Below are 15,891 nucleotides of genomic sequence, written 5' to 3'. Positions count from 1 at the left end.
CATAGCCCTCCATCACTCAAATCCAATTCACTTGCATGTCATGGCATCACTTCCCTGATATCATGGTCTTCCTTTGTTGTGACAAACAACAACAACTGTATCAGAGAAATACTGGAAATATTAACAGTGTTTTTGCTTGGTGTAAATATCTCACCTAGAACTATAAAATATTCATTTTGTTTTTTCCTTGACATGGCATTACATCTGTTAATTAATTTGTGTGGTTTAATTATATTATAATTGCCTAATTATGAGTAATTAATGTGTCCTCAATTATTTAAATTTTCCTTTCTATAAAAAATGTTTTGTAATTATGTGTGTGTGTGTATTTTGGTAGGTGAATTCTTATGTTACTATATTTTGTAGTTATTTGGGATGGTATTTCTTTTAAAATCTTTTCTTATTGAGTTTTGTTAATAATATACATAAGTGGTAATTTTTTTATTAGCAACAAACTGTTCCCTCTTAGAGAAGCACTTTAATATGTATTCTTTCAGTAGTTTTCTTGTTTTTTGTTTTGCTTTGGGGCCATTACTTTTGTTGAATGCAAATATTCAGTTTAGAGAGAATGATCTTATGATCAAACACTCTGTATCACACATCGCCTTCTTTACTCTCACCTCCTCTCTTTCTCCTTACAATCACATAATCTATTAAATGCCAATGTTTGCTGTGAGGGTGAATCCATGAAATTAAGGTAAACAGAATATAGTGTTGATGATGAGAAGCCCATGAGATAGATGCCCATGTTTTCAGTAGTAAGTGACCATTGCTGTTGCTGTTTTCAACTCCTACCTAGAATTATAAGCATGTCCTTTTTTGGCACATTGATGATAAGACTTTCCAAGTCGAATGGCATTGAAAACCTCTTTTTCAGTTGTAACTTCAACTAGATAGTGATTGATTTCAACCCGAGGTAAATGGCCAGAGGCTTTAACATTGATTGATGATGGTTTATTGAGGACACTATTAAAAATAAGTTTAGAATCATTATCACTGATCAATGTGGCTCCATCAGTTCTAAGTAGGTGAGATGAACTATAGGTATTTGGCCCATAAATAACCTTTAGTGAGTCATAAAATGATTTGGATTGTTATTATCAACATAAAACTGAATTTCATGTGTCTTCTTATTTGCATCACTTTAAGCTTCACTTGTACTTTACTTTTGATGGAATTAAAGGCTGCCTTCTTAGAGATGGATGAATTATGTTGTGGATACACCCTGTGGAGTGCATGTTTTTCATTTAGCAGCTTCTGAATTTCCCCATTATTTTCATCAAACCATTCTTGATGTGTGTGTGTGTTCTGACCCAGATGAGCAAATACAGTGCTCTATACTAAATCTCTGAAGCCTGCTCTCTCCTTTTCTACTCTACTGTTGCCAAATCTATGTTGGCTCAACTTACCTTTCAAGTTGGGCTGGCTACATTATTTGAATGCCAAATCTACACTTGTCAAAAGGACTATTTTATGAAGAAGTCACACAGGCCAAGCACTTAGGTGGTGGTCAGAAAAAAGCAATACAAAGAGCACTCTCAAGATCTTTCTTAAGGACTTTAGAATTGGTTGCATGAAATGGGAGACACTGGCACAGGATCACACAGCATGGTGTTCCCTCTCAGAGAAGGTACTATGTTCTATGAGCAAAGCAAAATTGAATTAGCTCAGAAGATACACAAATGCTCAAAGTTAGAGAATATACTCCAAATGATCATAAGGACTACTTGTGCCAATCTGTGGCAGAACATTCTGAGCTCATGTTGGTCTGATCAGCCACAGCTGGACACACTAACAACTCTAACATAGTGAGGTCTTTTTGTTTCTCTTCAAGAACAAAGGACAAAAACAACAACAACAAAGGGTTTTTTGTTTGTTTTTTTTTTTTTTTGTATGCTGCAATTTTATTAAACTGGTTAATTGTTTGATTTATTTTTGGTTGAATTTCTAGGATCTTCTAAGTAAACTACCATGGCACCTGCAAATAGTTGTAATTTTGTTTCCTGTTTGCCGCAGTGATTCTCTCAGTTTCTTTTCCTTGTGTTACTGCTATAGTTACATTTTTAAAAGCTTTATTATGTAAGAATAGTGACAATGAACTGCCTATTTTATATTTTTACTCCTGAACTGCCTTTGAAGAGTTACAGAATATAAGATTGAAAAGGATAGGGACTGAATGTAGAGAGACTTGAATACCACACTAGAGGCTTTGGGGCTTTATCCTAAAAGTAAATGAGGAACCATTGAACAAGGAAGTACCATGATTGAGGACTCATTTTTCAATTTTCCCCATTAAAATAGAAGACATAGTTCACTGATTCTTTTATCTAGTGTCCTAGGTCATAGATTACTAGTTTGACAGAAAAAGGAAGATAGTAATGAAATGTAGAAAAAAAAAAACTCCTCCTTTTGATAGACTCACATTTCAGAACCATTAATCAGCAGCAAAAAGAAAAGACTAGTTTTAAGAAATACTCAGATATGGTAGAACAATATTTACCAAGGTTCTTTCCAATCCTCTGCCCCCAAGTAAAAAAACTTAGGAGAAAAGTTAAATAAAGTTAACTATACTAGACTGTAGCACAAGACTTAAGCTTTGCTTCTCTTACTACAACTTCCTAAATGGTCTCTAGCTGTGTTGACCTGGCTTCTTGCTCACCCGACCCTAATAGGGTCAGGACTTCTCCAATTTGGTGAATGAGAGTCACCACACCCTGTCCTGCTAACTACACATGTTTTCATATGGAGACAATAATATTATATATTTGTTGCATATTCTGGCTATGTTAGTAACTCATGAATACAATATTAAGTCAGTATAACATAGCAGATTAAACATTGGACCAGAAGTCAGGAGGAATTGGCTTTAAAATTCTACCTCAGGCATTTCCTAGTTGTATGATGCTATGGTCGTAGTTCATATAAATCACTTAAGCTCTATTAGTCTCAGTTTTCCCAATTATAAAAATTTAATACTGTGTTAAAATTGTATCTTGTTCTACTTCCCCTAACCACCATCCTACTTCTAGTCAGTATAGTGACTTTATAAGTAGCCAGTTAAAGGGCTAATAGCACTAAATGAGATTGCAAAGGGGAACCTGAAAGTAACATAAAAATCACCCCAAAGATTAAAGGAGCATAATTTACAAATTGTATCATATATTAATTAAAATTCACATTCCAGTTATGTGTTCTAAATCAGGAAAAACAATCTAGGTACTGTTATCATGGTCTTATTCCTGTAATGTGTAAATCCCAGAAAAATTCCAAACATCCACAGTTCCAGACCAAGAGAATACCAAAAAGATGTGAGAACTTTGAGAGAACATGGACATATTAATATATATAGCTTTCAAATGATTTGGATATATTAATGCACTAACCCCAAGGTAGCATAGATTAGTTTGTTCCCTGAAAAAACATATAAAAATAAAACCTTAAATTTCTGCCATCTGAGAGCTCATCTACTGTTAAGGACCATGCCTAAGTGAATTTAATAAATACACCTAATGCATAAACTTACTGACTTATGCTGTGGGGGAAAAATAATTGTGTTCCCATAAAATAAAAAACAGGGAATCATTAAGGACCATGCCTATATGAAGGGGCAGATCAATTCTCTGAGAGCCTCCACAGCTGTGAATCAAAACACTTGAAAGAATGCAATGCAGCCTTTACTTACACAGATGTTCCTTGAGACCTCCAGTAGCCACTGGCAGGTGACTCTCTCATCACATCTATGGCGCCCAACATGGAACATAAGAAACACAAGAGACAAAGAAGCAGCAGTGCTTGAGAGCTGTTTGTGAGTAGGATCCTCCCAGAATTACTTTGATAACTTATGGGGAAGGAAAAGGAGAAGAGACCTGTTAAGATATTTTTAGTCAGGGTAATTAAATGGGCCAGCACAACAAAGAGCCAAGTCAGGAGACTGATGAGATACTTTAAAAATGCCTGTTCTGACTACAGTCCTCTTCTCTGTTTGATTTACCTCCATGACATCTCACAATATTCAACACCTGCTATAGTATCTCACCCTACAATCATCCAGAAGTGATAGTGCTGTTTACATTCTCAGTGTGCAGACTCAGATAACAACTAATGCATAAACTTACTGACCATGTTGGGGGGGTGGGGGGAATAATCCTGTTTCCATAAAATAAAAAACGGGGAATTGTTAAAGATCATGCCCCTTCATTTACATGAAGGGGCAGGTCAATTCTCTGAGAGCCTCCACAGCTGTGAATCATAACACTTGAAGGAGTTGCAAAGCAGCCTTTACATACGCAGATGTTCCTTGTGGACTGGGAATGAAATAAATTGGAGGCAAGAGGGAAGAGGAGAGAGGTCAGAGAATGCAACTGCCTCTCAGTCTCCGTGTATCATCATCATCCTCTCACATGAGAAGATCCATTCTACAGGTCTGACTTAGACCTCCAGCAGCCACTGGCAGGTGGCTCCCATATCACAACAATCCACCTCCATCACATCCAGGGTTACTGTATTACTAAACCATGGTTACATGAGTCATACTGTTTGTACCTCCCCACTCCCCATCTTCTTTCTCATACTTCCTTTACCATCTCATTCCTGCTCCCATCTCTGAGGAGGCTCATCTGCATCTGGAGTCCTTTTACCACTTGTCTTTGTACCTTTTGAGCCTTATTAAAGTGTGATTGCAGCCTCACTTCCTACTCCTGATTGTGTGCTTTCCTGGAGAGTACCCAAAGAATTGAACATACCTGCCCTCATTTTGTAATTTTATAAATTGCCAATTCAAATATGTACCACACAAAGTTGCAATGAAGCTTGAATCATATAATATATACAAATTACTATATTAAATATCAGTTATAAATATATGTACATACATACATAACATATATTTTGTGTGTGTGTGTGTGTGTGTGTGTGTGTGTGCACTGTCCAGAGGGTTCACAGTTAGTTTTGTTTAAATGTTTTTCTTTATAAGAAAAAAAAAAAAAGACTGGGCACCAGGATGAGATTTAAGGAGATTTAAGGATTTAAGGAGAAACTATTCCTTGAACTCCAAAATATGAAAAAAAATTTCTATAAAAATGTTCAAACATCTCAAATGGCAGGTATTTCTTCCTATGCACTGGACCCCCCTATTTGTGGCTAATCCACTTATACTGATAAAATATGCTTTCTTTCCACAACCTTTTTGATACATTAAACAAATTTTTGTTTTTGCAATATTCTGTTAATACCTCATACCTCAAACCATATGGCTTAGAAGATGCTTTGGCCACTGTCCTGTTTTAGGAAATCAGAATGCTAAATATTTCCAACCACATCTCTTTTTTTTTTCTTTTTCCTACATTCAAGTAATATGACTTATGATTGTATAGAAAAGAAGATAGGCATTAATAATTTGTTTTTAGGGAACATGAAAGCTACCTTGTTGGGGCCCAGAGGTCTGGGCCCCATTCTGAAGTTTGTGCTGACTTGAGAACAGGGAAGTATAACGTGCAGTTCCTCTGACAAACATGAGACCCAAAACATGCTGAGATTGCTGTAACCCATATTTGGTTCAAACAGTCACAGTGACCAGAAATATGTAAGTTCTGAGAACTGGCTCTGTTATCAGGAAGTGAGCCCTGGCTCTGGGACTTTACTGATCAACTCGCATCAGCATAAAGTACTTCCTCAGGTTTGGTGTGTGGGGTTGAGGAATAAAAAGATGGAGCTGGAGAAGAGGGGAGAGAGGTAGGGATATAGCTGTGACCAAACATGCTGCAATAAAGAACATCTTGATTTCAACTCTTCTGGCTTGTGACACTCTTTGGGAACATGCTGGTCGTGTCCAGATGCGCATTGAAGACTGTGGGAAGGTAAGACCTGGCTGCCTCCAAGTGTAGCACCTGGCAAGTGGTGCCCAAACAGGGACTTGAGCTGTATTGGGCAAGAAGGGACTGGGACCCTGTAGGGAGTACAGGAAGACAGGGAGAATTCCTCTCTGACATTGTCAGGTGGGAAGATAGGAAACTCAATACTCGTGATCAAGCCAGAGGAAAATGAGATATGGGCTAGGCAATTATATAAAGCTATTAAAAAAAACAAGGAGTTACATTGCCATTGAGGGATCTATGGGTGTTCATTCTAAAAATTCAGACCATTTCCCTGTGGCTCGCTGACACAGGACTGGATAAGACAAAATGGAAAATAGCAGGGGAACAAATGACTAGTTATGAGAAAAACATCCCTGGGTTTTTGAAGGATAAGTACTTTATAATATTCAGTCTTGTAAGAGTTGCATTTGAAGGGGCTAGCCATCCACAGCACAGCTTTACCACGGAAAGCCAAACTGAAAGTAAAACGAGCTCCCTTGAAACAGCCTCAGAAGGAAATGAGGAACAATCCCCCCCCATCCCCCCAGCATCACACACACTGCCCAGGGCACCCTCGTATAAAGAATTATACCCAGACTTGAGAGAATTAGAAGCCTCCTTACCCAAAGAAAGACCAAACTCCTTGCCAAACGGAATAAAACAAAGAAAGGTTTGTCCTAGTCCATCCCCCACTAAAATAACAGCAAAAGTGGACTCTGCTAATGTTAAGGAAAAATCAGGATTAGAGAAATCTATAGAACAAGCCCATGAGAGTGGGGAAGATGTTGAGGGTTGGGGAATTTACCCAGTCATAGAAACCCCGATCCACAAGCCCCTGGTAGGGTATGGAGAGAGCATATCCCTATTCCATGGAAACATATTAAAGACCTAAAGTCTGCTGTAGCTTAATACAGCCCAGCTGCTCCTTTTGTACTAACTCAAATTGAGCAATTGTCCCTGATGTTTATTATCTGCCCTAATGATTGGAAGACTATCACTCACACCTGCTGGACTTCTGGACAAGCTGTTGTATGGCAAGCTGAATTTGCAGAGCAAGCTAAACAGGAAGCAACGAGACAAGGGAACATAAGTATACAAGGCACTGATAGGGACAGGGCAATATGAAACCATTGTTGCCTGCAGTATTTGCCTGCAGAATATGTACTGGTAGACGATTATGCTAGAAGGGCATGGACTAAATTAATAGGAGAACAGGGCAATAGGAAAAGTATGGCACAGGTAAAGCAAAATCCAAAAGAGCCTTTTCCACATTTTGTTGCCTGCATGCAGGAAGCTGTGGCCTGATGTATGAGACCAGTGGAAGGTACAGAAAGGGTACTCAAGATGATGTTGAGGGAAAATGCCAATCATGACTGTAAGAAGGCTATGATTGGCCTTCCTGCAAATGTGGGGCTAGAGGATATGCTAAACAGATGTAAAAAGTAGGGTCAGATGTTTATCAAACTGAGCTGCTTGTGGGAGCAATTCATGCTAATAAAAATGAGGATAAGAGATGTTATGATTATGACCAGGCAGGGCATATAAAAAGAGATTGTAAACAAAAATGACCTGCAGGTAGTTTTTCAAATGTGGCAAGAACAGACATGCCAAACAGTGCAGAACCAATAGGAAACAGGGAAATGGGGTGAGGGGTCCTTCATGGGCCCCGTATCTACACAAAACAGGACAAAAGCTTCAGGTTAATCCGGCCCAGACCCTGGAAGAAGAATACAAGCAATTATGGGATCAAAACCCCCCAGAGAATCCCTATACAGCCTAGGCAAATATCTAGTGCCTCTTCATGCTACAGTAGAAATCCCCATTAACCCTCTTCCTTATTCTGCCTTGATTCTGTGTCAAGTTGATTATGTTCCCGGCATAGTTCACCCTTGCATTCTCCCCGAGGGGTCATCCTCCATAATATTGACCAATCTCCATGATGAGCCTGCTTATATAGATAACAACTACTCTGTTATGGTAGCTGTCCCTTTATCCTCTGTCTCAGAACAACCTGTTGTGGTACTGAGTTAAGTAATTGAATAGGAAAGCCCTTTGCTACAGTCTTACTGAATGGATGGCCTTCCAAGGCCTATTAGATCAGAGAAATGCAAATTAAGACAACTCTGAGATACCAGTACACACCTGTCAGATTGGCTAAGATGACAGGAAAATATGATGATGAATGCTGGAGGGAATGTGGGAAAACTGGGACATTGATGCATTGTTGGTGGAGTTGTGAACGAATCCAACCATTCTGGAGAGCAATTTGGAACTATGCGCAAAAAGTTATCAAATTGTGCATACCCTTTCATCCAGCAGTGCTACTACTGGGCTTATATCCCAAAGAGATCTTAAAGAAGGGAAAGGGACCTGTATATGCAAATGTTTACGGCAGCCTTTTTGTAATGGGTAGAATCTGGAAATTGAATGGATGCCCATCTTGGAGAATGACTGAATAAATTGTGGTATATGAATGTTATGGAATATTATTGTTCTGTAAGAAATGACCAGCAGTATGATTTCAGAGAGGCCTGGAGAAACTTACATGAACTGATGGGGAATGAAATGAATAGAACCAGGAGATCATTAAACACTTCAACAACAATAATGTATGATGATCAATTCTGATTGACGTGGCTCTCTTCAACAATGAGATGAACCAAATCAGTTACATTTGTACAATGATGAAGAGAACCAGCTACACCTAGGGAAAGAACTATGGTAAATGAATGAGGACCAAAACATAGCATTTCCACTCTTTCTGTTTTTGTCTGCTTACATATCCATTTTCCTTCTCAGGTTATTTTTACCTTCTTTCTAAATCTGATTTTTCTTGTGCAGCAAGATAACAATATAAATACGTATACATATATTGTATTTAATATATACTTTAACATATTTAACATGTATTGGACTACCTGCCATTTAAGGGAGGAGGTGGGGGGAAGGAGGGGAAAAGTTAGAACAGAAGGTTCTGCAAAGATCAGTGTTGAATGTTGAAAAATTACCCCATGCATATGTTTTGTAAATAAAAAGCTATAGTAAAAAATTAAAAATAAAGAAAAAAGAAAAAAAAAACAATTTGTGAAATGGGAAAAAATTTCCAATGAATAAAACAATTCATTAAAAGTTCAATTGGAAATAAAAAAAAAAAGCTAACTAAAGAAAATAATTCACTAAAAATTAGAATTGGACAAATGGGAGTGAGTGATTCAATGAGACATCAAGAACCAGTCAAACAAAACCCAAAAATGAAAAAATAAAAGAAAATGTAAAATACTTCATTGGAAAAACAACTGACCTGGAAAATAAATCTAGAATAGACAATCTAAAAATTATTGAACTATCTGAAAAGCATGATGAAAAAAAGAGCCTAAAAAACATCTTTCAAGAAATCATAAAGGAAAACTGTCCTGATGTCCTAGAATCACAGAATAAAATAGCCATTGAAAGCATCCACCAATCACTTCCTGAAAGAGACCCCAAAATGAAAACTCCAAGGAATATTGTAGCTAAATTCCATAGTTATCAGATGAAGGAGAAAATACAGTAAGCAGACAGAAAGAAGCAGTTCACATATCAAGGAGCTGTAATCAGGATCACCCAGGACCTAGCAGCTTCCACTTAAAAGGATCAAGGATCAACTATCTAGCAAAATTAAACATTATCTTTCTGAGAAAAATTTCAGGGATTTTTCAATTCAGCAAAATTGGAGATTTTCATTTACTTTTGATGAAAAGACCAGAACTGAACAGAAAATTTGACCTTCAAATACAGAACTCAAGAGAAACATAAAAAGGCAAAAAGGGGAGGATAACAAAAAACACCTGTTTTTTAAAGGTTAAAATGCTTATATTCATATATGGGAAGATGAAGTGTTTAATTCTTGAGAACTATATCCTTACTTATTTTTTGACATGAACCAAAACTGTGTGTTATTTAAATTTTTTTCCTTCTCTTTGGTAAGGTATATCTATGCTCCATAGGCCAGGGTAATATTTAAAATGATTACAATAACATGACCTATTCTTGATTTTTTGATCTCGGGACAAATCTTCCCAACTCTGGTATTGCTGATACTCCTCCTTTGTATCCCTCAAATCAGCATCAAAAAATAAACTTGACTATGCTTTTTGGTTCTATGTTGTAGCAAAGATTGGCTGAAATTCTTGGATTAAAGAATAGGAGACAAAGAAACCCTCCCTACATGTATCGAAATTCAATTTGATTCACTAACAAATCTCTTGTGTCTATTGAAATAGTTACTGTGGAGGATATAAAAAGGAGTAAGATATAGAGTCCCCACCTTCAAGCAGCTTATAGTCTAAAAGGGAAGCTGAGATATTTACAATATAAGGAAGAATATGAATTCCTAAAAAGAGAACTGCCCAGAAGTTATAGAAACAGAGGGTAAAATAGACATTGAAAGAATTCATGGATCACCTACTGAAAGGGACCCTAAAATCAAAACTCCAAGAAATATAGTGGCTAAATTCCAGAACTATCAGACCAAGGAAAAAATACTACAAGCTGCTAGAAAAAATCAATTCAAATATAGAGGAGTCACAATAAGGATTACCCAGGATCTAGCAGCATCCACATTAAAGGACTAAAGGGCCTGGAATCTGATATTCTGAAAAACTAAAGAACTTGGTATGCAGCCAAAAATAATTTACCCAGCCAAAATGAGCATTTTTATACAGGGAAGAAGATGGACATTCAACAAAATAACTGAATTCCATCTATTTCTGATGAAAAAACCAGAACTGAAGAAAAAGTTTGATCTCCAAATATAGAACTCAAGAGATATCTAAAAAGGTAAAAAGAAATCTTGGGAACAATATTTCTGCTATAAAGATATATAAAGAACACAAGTATAATTTGTTCTAGAAACTAGAGGTGGAAAGGAAATTGTACCAGAAAGAGGGTAAAGTGGGGGTGCTATATCTCACGAAGAGGCAAAGGAGACCTATTATATCTGAGAGAAAGAATGGAAGGGGATGAACAAAGTATGTATCATACTCTCATCAGAATTGGCTTAAAGAGAAATATATTAGACATATTCGATTTAGGGTGAAACTCCTTCCACCTCATTGAAAAGTGGAAGGGGAAAAGTGAAAAGGGAAGGAGTAAGCTAAGGAGAAAGAAATACAGAAATTGTGAGGAAAAGGAGTAAGATAGGAGGAGGAATTCTAAGGTAGGAGGAGGGCTATTAAAAAGGAAGGGCTGTGAGAAGCAAGTGGTGCTCACAAGTTTAATACTGGGGAGAGGGGGGAAGGGGGAAGGAAAGGAGAAAAGCATAAGCAGGGGTTAACAAGATGCCAAGTAATACAGAATTGATAATTTTATCTATAAATGGGAATGGGATAAACTCCTCTATAAAGAGCAAGTGGTTAGCAGACTGGATTAAAAGTCAAAACAATATGTTGTTTACAGGAAACACACCTGAAGCAGGGCGATACATACAGAGTAAAGGTAAAAAATTTGAGCAGAATCTACTATGCTTCATTTGAAGTAAAAAAAGCAGGGGTAGCCTTCCTCATCTCAGATCAAGCAAAAGCAAAAATTGATCGAATTAAAAAAAATAAGGAAGGGCACTATATCTTGGGTAGCATAGGGTAGCATAGATAATGAAGCAATATCAATATTAAACATATATGTACCAAGTGGTGCAGCATCTAAATTCTTAAAAGAGAAATTAAGAGAGCTGCAAGAAGAAATAAACAGCAAAAGTATAATGGTGGGAGATCTCAACCTTGCACTCTCAGAACTAGAAAAATCAAACCACAAAATAAATAAGAAATAAGTCAAAGATGTAAATAGAACACTAGAAATGTTAGATATGATAGATCTTTGGAGAAAACTAAATGGAGACAGAAAGGAGTACACTTTCTTCTCAGCAGTTCATGGAACCTATACAAAAATTGACCATATATTAGGACATAAAAACCTCAAACTGCAGTAAGGCAGAAATAGTAAATGCATCTTTTTCAGACCACGATGCAATGAAAATTACATTCAACAAAAAGCCAGGGGAAAATAGACCAAAAAAATAATTGAAAACGAAATAATCTCATAGTAAAGAATGACTGGGTGAAACAGCAAATCATAGACATAATTAATAACTTCACCCAAGAAAATGACAATAATGAGACATCATACCAAAATGTGTTACCACACAAAGTGGTAAAAAGAGGAAAATTTATATCTCAAGAGGTCTACTTGCATAAAATAGAGAAAAAGAAGGTCAATGAATTGGGCTTGCAAGTAAAAATGCTAGAAAAGGAACAAATCAAAAAACCCCAGTCAAACACTAAACTTGAAATTCTAAAAATAAAAGGAGAGATTAATAAAATTGAAAGTAAAAAAACTATTTAATTAATTAATAAAACTGAGTTGCTTCTATGAAAAATCCAACAAAGTAGAGAAACCCTTAGTAAATCTGATTAAAAAAAGGAAAGAGGAAAATCAAATTGTTAGCCTTAAAAATGAAAAGGGAGAACTTGCCACTAATGAAGAAAAAAATTAGAGCAATAATTAGGAGTTACTTTGCCCAACTTTATGCCAATAAATTCGATAACTTAAATGAAATGGAAGAATACCTTCAAAATTATAGCTTACCCAGATTAACAGAGGAAGAAGTAAATTGGTTAAACAGTCCCATCTTAGAAAAAGAAATAGAACAAGCTATTAACCAACTCCCTAAGAAAAAATCCCCAGGACCAGATAGATTTACATGTGAATTCTACAAAACATTTAAAGAACAATTAACTCCAATGCTATATACACTATTTGAAAAAATAGGGATTGAAGGAGTCCTACCAAATTCCTTTTATGACACAGACATGGTATTGATACTTAAATCAGGTAGGATGAAAACAGAGAAAAAAAAATTATAGACCAATCTCCCTAATGAACATCAATGCAAAAATCTTAAATAAAATACTAGCAAAAAGATTGCAGAAAATTATCCCCAGGATAATACACTATGACTAAGTAGGATTTATACCAGGAATGCAGGGATGGTTCAATATTAGGAAAACTATTAGCATAACTGACTATATCAATAACCAAATTAACAAAAACCATATAATCATCTCAATACATGCAGAAAAAGCATTTGACAAAATCCAACATCCATTTCTTTTTTTTTTTTTAAACAATTATAACTTTTTATTGACAGAACCCATGCCTGGGCAATTTTTTACAACTTCCTTTGCACTCACTTCTGTTCCGACTTTTCCCCTCTCTTTCTTTACCCCCTCCCCCAGATGGCAAGCAGTCCTATACATGTTAAATATGTCCCAGTATATCCTAGATACAATATGTGTGCAGAACCGAACAGTTCTCTTGTTGCACAGGAAGAACTGGATTCAGAAGGTAAAAATAACCCAGGAAGAAAAACAAAAATGCAAACAGTTTACATTCATTTCCCAGTGTTCTTTCTTTGGGTGTAGCTGCTTCTGTCCATCATTGATCAATTGAAACTGAGTTAGATCTCTTTGTCAAAGAAATCCACTTTCATCAGAATACATCCCCACACAGTATCATCCAACATCCATTCCTAATAAAAAGACTTGAGAGGATAGGAATAAATGGACTTTTCCTTAAAATAGTCAGAATATATATTTCAAACCACCAGTAAGCATCATATATAATGGGGATAAATTGGAATCTTTCTCAGTAAGATCAGAAATGAAACAAGGTTGTCCACTATCACCATTATTATTTAATATTGTATTAGAAATGCTAGCCTTGGCAATAATAGTTGAGAAAGAGATTAAAGGAATAAGAACAGGTAATCAGGAAACCAAATTATCACTCTTTGAAGATGATATGATGGTATACTTAGAGAACCCCAGAGATTCTACTAAAAAGCTATTAGAAATAATCCACAACTTTAGCAAAGTTGCAGGATACAAAATAAATCCACATAAATCCTCAGCATTTTTATACATCACCAACAAAATCCAACAGCAAGAGATACAAAGAGAAATTCCATTTAAAATAACTGTCGATAGCATAAAATATTTCAGAATCTATCTACCAAAGGAAAGTCAGGAATTATATGAGCAAAATTACAAAAAGCTTTCCACACAAATAAAGTCAGATTTAAATTATTGGAAAAATATTCTATAGGCCAAGTGAATATAATAAAGATGACAATACTCCCTAAACTAATCTATTCACTTAGTGCTATACCACTCAGACTCCCAAGAAATTATTTTAATGAAACCTAGAAAAAATAACAACAAAATTCATCTGGAAGAACAAAATGTCAAGAATTTAAAGGGAATTAATGAAAAAAAAAATCAAATGAAGGTGGCCTAGCTATACCTGATCTATATTATAAAGCAGTAGTCACCAAAACCATTTGGTACTTACTAAATAATAGATTAGTTGATCAGTGAAAAAGATTAGGTTCACAAGACAAAATAGTCAATTACTATAGCAATCTAGTGTTTGACAGACCCAAAGATCCTAACTTTGGGGATAAGAATTCGTTATTTGACAAAAACTACTGGGAAAACTGGAAATTTGTATGGCAGAAACTAGGCATGGACCCACACTTAACACAGTACACCAAGATAAGCTCAAAATGGGTCCATGATTTAGGCATAAAGAACGAGATCATAAATAAATTACAGGAACATAGGATAGTTTACCTCTCAGACTTGTGGAGGAGGAAGAATTTGTGACCAAAAAAGAATTAGAGATCATTATTGATCACAAAATAGAAAATTTTGATTGTATCAAGTTAAAAAGTTTTTGTACAAACAAAACTAATGCAAACAAGTTAGAAGGGAAGCAACAAACTGGGAAAACCTTTTCATAGTTAAAGTTTCTGATAAAGGCCTCATTTCCAAAATATATAGAGAATTGACTCTAATTTATAAGAAATCAAGCCAGTGCTACTACTGGGCTTCTATCGCAAAGAGATTTTAAAGAAGGGAAAGGGATTTGTATGTGCAAAAACTGGAAAATGAATGGATGCCTATCAATTGGAGAATGGTTGGGTAAATTGTGGTATATGAATGTTATGGAGTATTATTATTCTGTAAGAAATGACCAGCAAGAATACAGAGAGGTTTGGAGAGACTTACATGAACTGATGCTGAGTGAAATGAGCAGAACCAGGAGATTATACACTTCAACAACAATACTCTATGAGGATGTAGTCTGATGGAAGTGGATATCTTTGACAAAGAGAAGATTTAATTCAGTTCCAATTGATCAATGATGGACAGAATCAGCTACACCCAGAGAAGGAACACTGGGAAATGAGTGTAAACTGCATTTTTGTTTTTCTTCCCAGGTTACTTTTACCTTCTTAATCCAATTCTTCCTGCGCAACAAGAGTACTGTTTGCTTCTGCACACACATATTGTATGTAGGATATACTATAATATATTTAATATGTGAAAGACTGCCTGCCATTTAGGGGAGGGGGTGGAGGGAGGAAAGGGGAAAATCAACAGAAGTGAGTGCAAGGGATAATGGTGTAAAAAATTACCCATATATATGTACTGTCAATAAAAAAATATAATTATTTTAAAAAAGAGAGAGAAACAAATGGAATTCATCTGTTTCATTAAATGTTCATCTTTTTCCTTGGAAGAAAATGCTCATCTTCGCTGGGTAGTTTATTCTTGGCTGCATTCCAAGTTTTTTTTTTTTTTTTTTGGTCTTTCAGACTATCAGATTCCAGGCTCTTCACTCTTTTGATGTGGAAGCAGCTAGATCTTGAGTGATCTTTATTGTGGCTCCTCGGTATTTGAATTGTTTTTTACTGGCTACTTGTAATATTTCTTCCTTAGTCTAATAGTTCTGAAATGTAGCCACAATATTTCTTGGAGTTTTTATTTTATGGTCTTTTTCAGAAGGTGTTCAATGAATTCTTTCAATGCCTATTTTAACTTCTGATTCTATTACATCTAGGCAGTTCTCTTTGATGATTTCCTGTAAAATATATCTAGATTCTTTTTTTCATCATAATTTTTGGGAAATCCAATAATCCTCAGATTATCTCTCCTAGATC

Source organism: Sarcophilus harrisii, chromosome 1, assembly GCF_902635505.1.
Source record: "Sarcophilus harrisii chromosome 1, mSarHar1.11, whole genome shotgun sequence".
NCBI lineage: Eukaryota > Metazoa > Chordata > Mammalia > Dasyuromorphia > Dasyuridae > Sarcophilus > Sarcophilus harrisii.
Note: the sequence above shows the minus strand (reverse complement) of the source record.